This window comes from Rhamphochromis sp. 'chilingali', assembly GCF_963969265.1.
Source record: "Rhamphochromis sp. 'chilingali' genome assembly, chromosome: 2".
Taxonomy (NCBI): domain Eukaryota; kingdom Metazoa; phylum Chordata; class Actinopteri; order Cichliformes; family Cichlidae; genus Rhamphochromis; species Rhamphochromis sp. 'chilingali'.
Window position 1 is genome coordinate 43,187,343 of NC_137930.1, and position 6,981 is coordinate 43,194,323.

The 6,981-nt window shown below is 38.7% G+C and overlaps 1 protein-coding gene across 4 annotated transcripts in view; it reads right to left on the reverse strand.

Moving 5' to 3' along the window:
* Positions 1–6,918, reverse strand: part of ppp6r3 (protein phosphatase 6, regulatory subunit 3) — a 28,084-nt gene extending 21,166 nt beyond the window's left edge. For all 4 annotated transcript variants that reach the window (XM_080875406.1, XM_080875405.1, XM_080875404.1 and 1 more), the window contains exon 1: positions 6,716–6,918. The gene's annotated coding sequence lies outside the window, so the exon portion shown is untranslated. The remainder of the gene's footprint in view (positions 1–6,715) is intronic.
* Between the last annotated feature and the right edge of the window lie 63 nt (positions 6,919–6,981).

Sequence of the window (6,981 nt, forward strand, 5' to 3'; positions counted from 1 at the left end):
GGGAAAAGCCATCAAATCCGACTTTTTTTGACCCCATGCGACGCATATCCGATCATGGTATAACAGTTTGAACAGCACAAATCCAATTTTTTCAAATCCGACCTGGGTCACGTCGTATTTAGGGCTGCCACAAACGATTATTCTGATAGTCGACTAGTCACCAATTAATTTTGCGATTAGTCGACTAATCAGATCATCATCCATTGGAGGTAAAACGTACAGCTTATTGCACCAGCAGCATCTGCTCTTATATAACTATCATTTGCTTACAGCTTTAAGTGTGTAAGGTCTGTGCTAACTAACAATAAAGACAAGATGATAGTTTATTAAATTTGCAGATTGTTTCGGTGAAGTTTAATAAACTCCTTGCTATCTAAAATATAACAGGACACCGGAGTATATTCTCGAGCATCTCACACTTCTGATAATCAGCTGTCTGCTTGACGTTTATTCAGCTGTGTAAAAACTTTAATCTCAGCCAAACCGATTTACTCAGGAACAAATAAAACACTGAAAGAAAGCCAAACAATAACATTTTTAAGTTATCTAAGTGACTTATATATCATGTTTAACCTGAGTAGCGAAAGACGGCGGTGGGTTTGAAAACGATTTGCCGGGAGTCCGGTGTTCTCACGGCTCTAGCGAGCCTAGCCCCCGGCTAGCTATAGAGCTAGTGGGTAACAGACGTCTCCGAAAACGTCGGAGCGCTTTTGAAAATATTTGGCGTCTTGATAAACTGAGCAGATATTTGAGGTTTACACAGCTACATTCTCGCCTGAAAATATGTTAAACGTTTATTTTGTGACCCAGAAAGAATAATAAGAGTAATATTAAAACTAACTAGCTGCTGCCATTGTTGACAACTGCGCTGGGCCGCGCTATGAATTCTGGGACACAGCTTCTTCTTCTTCGGGGTTTAACGGCAGCTGGCATCCTTGTACATGCAGTGCTGCCATCTTCTGTTTCAGTCCGTTATTACACTCTTAAATCCTACTACTTATTCCTGCGTCTTTTGGGATCTTACAAATAGAGCAGGGCGATATGGCCAAAAATATTTATCACGATATATAGTTGAAAATTTGCGATAACGATATAACCGACGATATAATTGATGCGAGACAAAATACAACTCCACAACATTACTAGCGCAAAAAGACAACCTTCCATTTATTTTCACTTAAACAAGAAGCTGGTTTTTATGTACATTAAAGCTTTATAAAAATGTAACAGTGCAAATGCAAATTCCTTGCTGAAAGTTTAACCAAAAGGCATTTCCAGTAGAAATGGGCTGACACATCCTGAGCATAACCATGTATAATATCCACTGAAGTTAAAAAGAGGTGCTTTGCAACATTAAACTGCAGTGTGCAGTACGTATTTTTCGGACCATAAGGTGCACGGGATTATAAGGCACATTAAGCGAAACAAAGCAGTCAGATAAATCAAATTTTATTAAACTCATTCTTCTTGCTTCCTCCACTTCTGTACCATTGATTCATTAATGTTGAATTCTCTGGCAGCTGCTCTATTCCCATGTTGTTGCAGTATATTAATGACTAACCTCGTATTGTGGATGGATTATCTCAGTTGTTCTCCTGACTGAAGTTTGGTCCGTTTACAGCATCCTGCCATGCGATTGCATTTGTCTCTAACCATGAAGAACCTTCACGTTAACTTTTATAAGTGGAAAAGTGTTAGTGTTCGTCCTCCAGCTTCACTGTTTATGTTATGCTAACATAGCTGTGTCGCTAGCGATCACGTAGCACATCATTATATACCAGCTAGCCCAACTTCAGTAACCCTACAAACGTCACTGCTGTTTAGTTTCCTGTCTTCATTTATGTTGGAAGTGATAGCAGAGCTGTACGTTTGATTTTTTCCAGAAATCTCTCAGTCAGAACATGCAATATCATGCTTAGGTAACTAGCGAAACTAGCGAGCTAACTTCCGCTAGCTTCCTGCTAACTTCTAACTCCGTTAAATGTAATAACTTTTGTTTTCATGGATGCCTGGAAGTTAAACTTCATAGTTACACCTGGTAAAGCAGCAATGCTGATCGTTTTATTAAAGATGAAAGAATTTAGACATAAGTGATGCTGCAGTGTTGTTTGACCTGAAGCATATGGAGTTTAGGACCCAGATTACTCCCAGATTTAAGAGCATCTTAGTCCGACAAATACGACAATAACGACGGCCGCTTGCATGTTCTGCAAAAAAATGTGCTTTGTTGTGTATCTGACGGACAAACACCAAACCAGTTCCACATCACGGAAGTTGCACCATTTTTACAAACCAATTCTGGTTCATCTGTTTCACTCAACAATCGGCCATGTGCGTATGAAAACAAAGGCACTGCGCATGCGCGTTTTACTCCCATTCTATCGCGATATTTCATTTTCCTATCGTTACCTAACATTATACCGGTATTACCGTGAACGGTATAATATGGCCCAGCCCTACTTACAAAGCTTCAAACGACGCGTCGACTATTAAACCAGTCGACGACGATTTTGATAGTCGATGTAATCGTGACTAGTCGACTAATCGTGGCAGCCCTAGTCGCATTAAATCAGTCTTTTACGTCACTGACACAAGACAGACGCCAATTATCAGCGCCGGAGAAGACAATCAAAAAGACATTGTGAACGCTTCCTGGCCATCCAGTGAACAACCGGACCAAAAAAAAAAAAAAAAAATCAGAATTGAGCATTAAGACCTCCAGTGTGAACTTAGCCTTATAGTCAGCAGCATTTAGAAGTGCTTACATAACTTAAAGGCTTTAAGAATGCCCCCACCCAACATTTGGATCAGATATCCATCTCATCCTGACTTAAAAACCTGGACTGGATAGTGGTGACAACGTCCTGATCCATTTTACATTGTTCTGTGTTTACTACACACTGGTTGCTACAGAGAGCTATCATAACGTGGAGAATGCCAACAGGAAAGAACCAGCATTTTGGAGACATTTTACTGCTGCTACACAGATTTTCTTTACATGTTTGGAATAGGTTTTTTATTTTTTTTAAAATTAAACAGTGGTCAAGTGAGTCAAAGAGACAATGTCAATGATGTATCAGTAGCCCACCTAAGGCCCAAGATGACTACCAGCTGAGGCTAACCAGCTGGCATTAAACACCAATAATAAGAAATCTACAATAACTTACATGCATTTAGAAATCTCACACATACAAAGAGCGACCTTTCTCTAGTTAAAGAACAAAAAGGCACAAATTCTCAATTATTACTATTTTAACCGTTCATCTTATATAAAAATAAATAAACTCCCCAGTCTCTTTCTCATCACCAACTGGGTATGAAGACTTGCATCTAGGCTAACATGATTCTACTACTTCATCTGTGCCTCATAATTAGAACTAGGCAATAAAACCAATTAATTATCGTGCAAAAAACTTTTTAATAGCAGTATAAAACATGGTCATTATTAGGGCTGGGCCATATTATACCGTTCACGGTAATACCGGTATAATGTTAGGCAACGATAGGAAAATGAAATACCGCGATAGAATATGAGTAAAACGTGCATGTGCAGAGCCTTTGTTTTCATACGCACATGGCCGATTGTTGAGTGAAACAGATGAACCAGAATTGGTTTGTAAAAATGCTCCAACTTCAGTGATGTGGAACTGGTTTGGTGTTTGTCCGTCAGATGCAGAAGATGCAAGCGGCCGTCGTTATTGTCGTATTTGTCGGACTAAGATGCTCTTAAATCTGGGAGTAATCTGGGTCCTAAACTCCGTATCGTTCAGGTCAAACGAACACTGCAGCATCACTGAGAGTTAAAAAACTGTCTAAATTCTTTCATCTTTAATAAAACGATCAGCATTGCTGCTTTACCAGGTGTAACTATGAAGTTTAACTTCCAGGCATCCATGAAAACAAAATTTATTACATTTAACAGAGTTAGAAGTTAGCAGGAAGCTAGCGGAAGTTAGCTCGCTAGTTACCTAAGCATGATATAGCATGTTCTGACTGAGAGATTTCTGAAAAAATTCAAACGTACAGCTCTGCTATCACTTCCAACATAAATGAAGAGAGGAAACTAAACAGCAGTGACATTTGTAGGGTTACTGAAGTTGGGCTAGCTGGTATATAATGATGTGCTACGTGATCGCTAGCGACACAGCTATGTTAGCATAACATAAACAGTGAAGCTGGAGGACGAACACTAACACTTTTCCACTTATAAAAGTTAACGTGAAGGTTCCTCATGGTTAGAGACAAATGCAATCGCATGGCAGGATGCTGTAAACGGACCAAACTTCAGTCAGGAGAACAACTGAGATAATCCATCCACAATACGAGGTTAGTCATTAATATACTGCAACAACATGGGAATAGAGCAGCTGCCAGAGAATTCAACATTAATGAATCAATGGTACAGAAGTGGAGGAAGCAAGAAGGATGAGTTTAATAAAGTTTGATTTATCTGACTGCTTTGTTTCGCTTAATTTGCCTTATAATCCCGTGCACCTTATGGTCCGAAAAATACGTACTGCACACTGCAGTTTAATGTTGCAAAGCACCTCTTTTTAACTTCAGTGGATATTATACATGGTTATGCTCAGGATATGTCAGCCCATTTCTACTGGAAATGCCTTTTGGTTAAACTTTCAGCAAGGAATTTGCATTTGCACTGTTACATTTTTATAAAGCTTTAATGTACATAAAAACCAGCTTCTTGTTTAAGTGAAAATAAATGGAAGGTTGTCTTTTTGCGCTAGTAATGTTGTGGAGTTGTATTTTGACTCGCATCAATTATATCGTCAGTTATATCGTTATCGCAAATTTTCAAATATATATCGTGATAAATATTTTTGGCCATATCGCCCTGCTCTAGTCATTATAAAAGTGACAGCTCATTCAATCCATGTTTTGACAGACAATATGAAAAGCCAATGACAATGCCTGAAGTGCTGCTATTGGCTGGAATTAAACTAAGCTGCAATGTCCTGGTTTTTCCCATGTTAAGAATGTGTATAATACGAATACTCTGAAGGAAATGCTCTTATTTGTATACGTTTTTCAGTTTTTGTTGTCAAACAACTTCATGAACATGCAATAAAGATATGAAAAAGTGACAAACAATACCCATCAAGACCAATGTAAATACCCTCTATTTTCAAGCCATCTTTCAGTCCACTTTTCTTCAATGCTAGAGCCCTGACTTAATGATATGATTATGATGTCTGATTAAATCCCTGTGAAAATTTGTCAAAATCTTAGCTTTTCTCTGATTTCATCTATATTCACGTAAGTTTGAAGTTACATTAAACTAAAGCTTCTTGTTAGCAACTATTCTGAAAATTTGTTGTTGACACTCTTGAGATGTGTGCCAGTTCAGTACATTACTGTACAGAGGTATTAATCCATTCCCATTTCTTTTTATTTTGCTTTCAAGGAGGTAAACCTTCTTTTAATTTTTAAACTAACTTTGAGCAGTACTTCTCCAGATAAATCGCTTAGCAAAGACCTAATTTAAATTGTATGCATCTTTAAACACTTTGTGACTAGCAGTCTCTCATCATTTGACCTATTCATTGATTCCCCACCTAAAAGGTCTTCTAATTACCCGTTCTGTACCACAGACAACCTATAATCACAAGCTCACCCACTGTACAAAGCACCTTCCTACTTATATTCAGAACAGTGACTTGTTACCAAGAGACTGTAGCAACTGCGTGTAATAAACATAGAGGATACCGGCTGCTGTGACTCCCCAAACTACTTTGACAAATCAAGTGCGGCTAGACATCTGGATGCCGATTATATTTCTGCTATTATGAATTTTGTGTTAACTCAGCAATGCAACTGACACAAAAACTGCACTACACTCACACTATAAAACGCCTATATTTTGATAAAACTATCACTCCCCAAAACAGCTGAACATACGCCATAGAGCGAAAATAATAAAAATACCGTAGGCACATAAACATTACGAGCCCGTAATAAAATCAATCTAAATATCCACTCTACCTACATTTCAGGCCTATGTAGTACAACTATACACATGCAATAAGATATCACATTTTAGCTGGGTGGCAATACTTAGTATTCACCCAGAATCACCTGGTTCATCTGGGCTTGACTATCTGTTCCGAACCAACAGACTGAGCAGTTTAAAAAAAATAATAAGAATTTCCTTAAGTATGTGTAAAGGCAGTCATTTAACGCAATCGTTATTGGCTGTATTTAATTTCAGCTAACCAACCTTCGAAGGCAAAGTTAACGGTTAGCTTTAATTTCGGCTAAACACGAATCAAAACAGCAGCCTTTTTAATTCACGTCATTACCAGTTCGTTTACATCCTAAGGCCCAAACCTATCTACCACTAACGGTGCAGGCGTTAAAGACAACACACCGGTACAAGGAACGTCACTAGCTATTGTTAGCTAACCCCGTGCTATCGAACTCAACCAGTTACCCTAATATATGTCACATATGAGGGTAATATTAACTGGCTGACAGGTTTGACAATAAAATCAAAATATGATCCCGAGGTACCTTAAAACACTAATGTGTCATGTTAACGTTAGCCTCCTCTTAGCTTAAAAAAACCACAGCCTGACAGCGCAGTGATAAGATGGCCAAGTATGCTCTTTGCTAGCCAGCTAACGTTAGCCGGCTATCTAAAGACTGCTGGCTAATCGTCTCTTCAGCACCAAGTGTATGAGCTTGCAGTTGTACCTACCAATAGACAAGGGTAAACACCGACTCTCCAGCATGTAGCTTATCTTAACATTAGCCTCGGACCTTAGCGATACTAAGACAGAGCTAAGATGAAATTTTGGCAAGGAAAATAAAGCGTTTAAAACTGTTTCTAACAGGCGCGAAAATGTAGACCTTCGGAGAGCACTTTTCAAGATGGCGGTTCCGTCAACTTCATCGACCCCTTCCCCCACTCCAGCTGCAATGTTTGTCAATCAAACGATTTCCGCAAAACTATTGGTTGCGAAT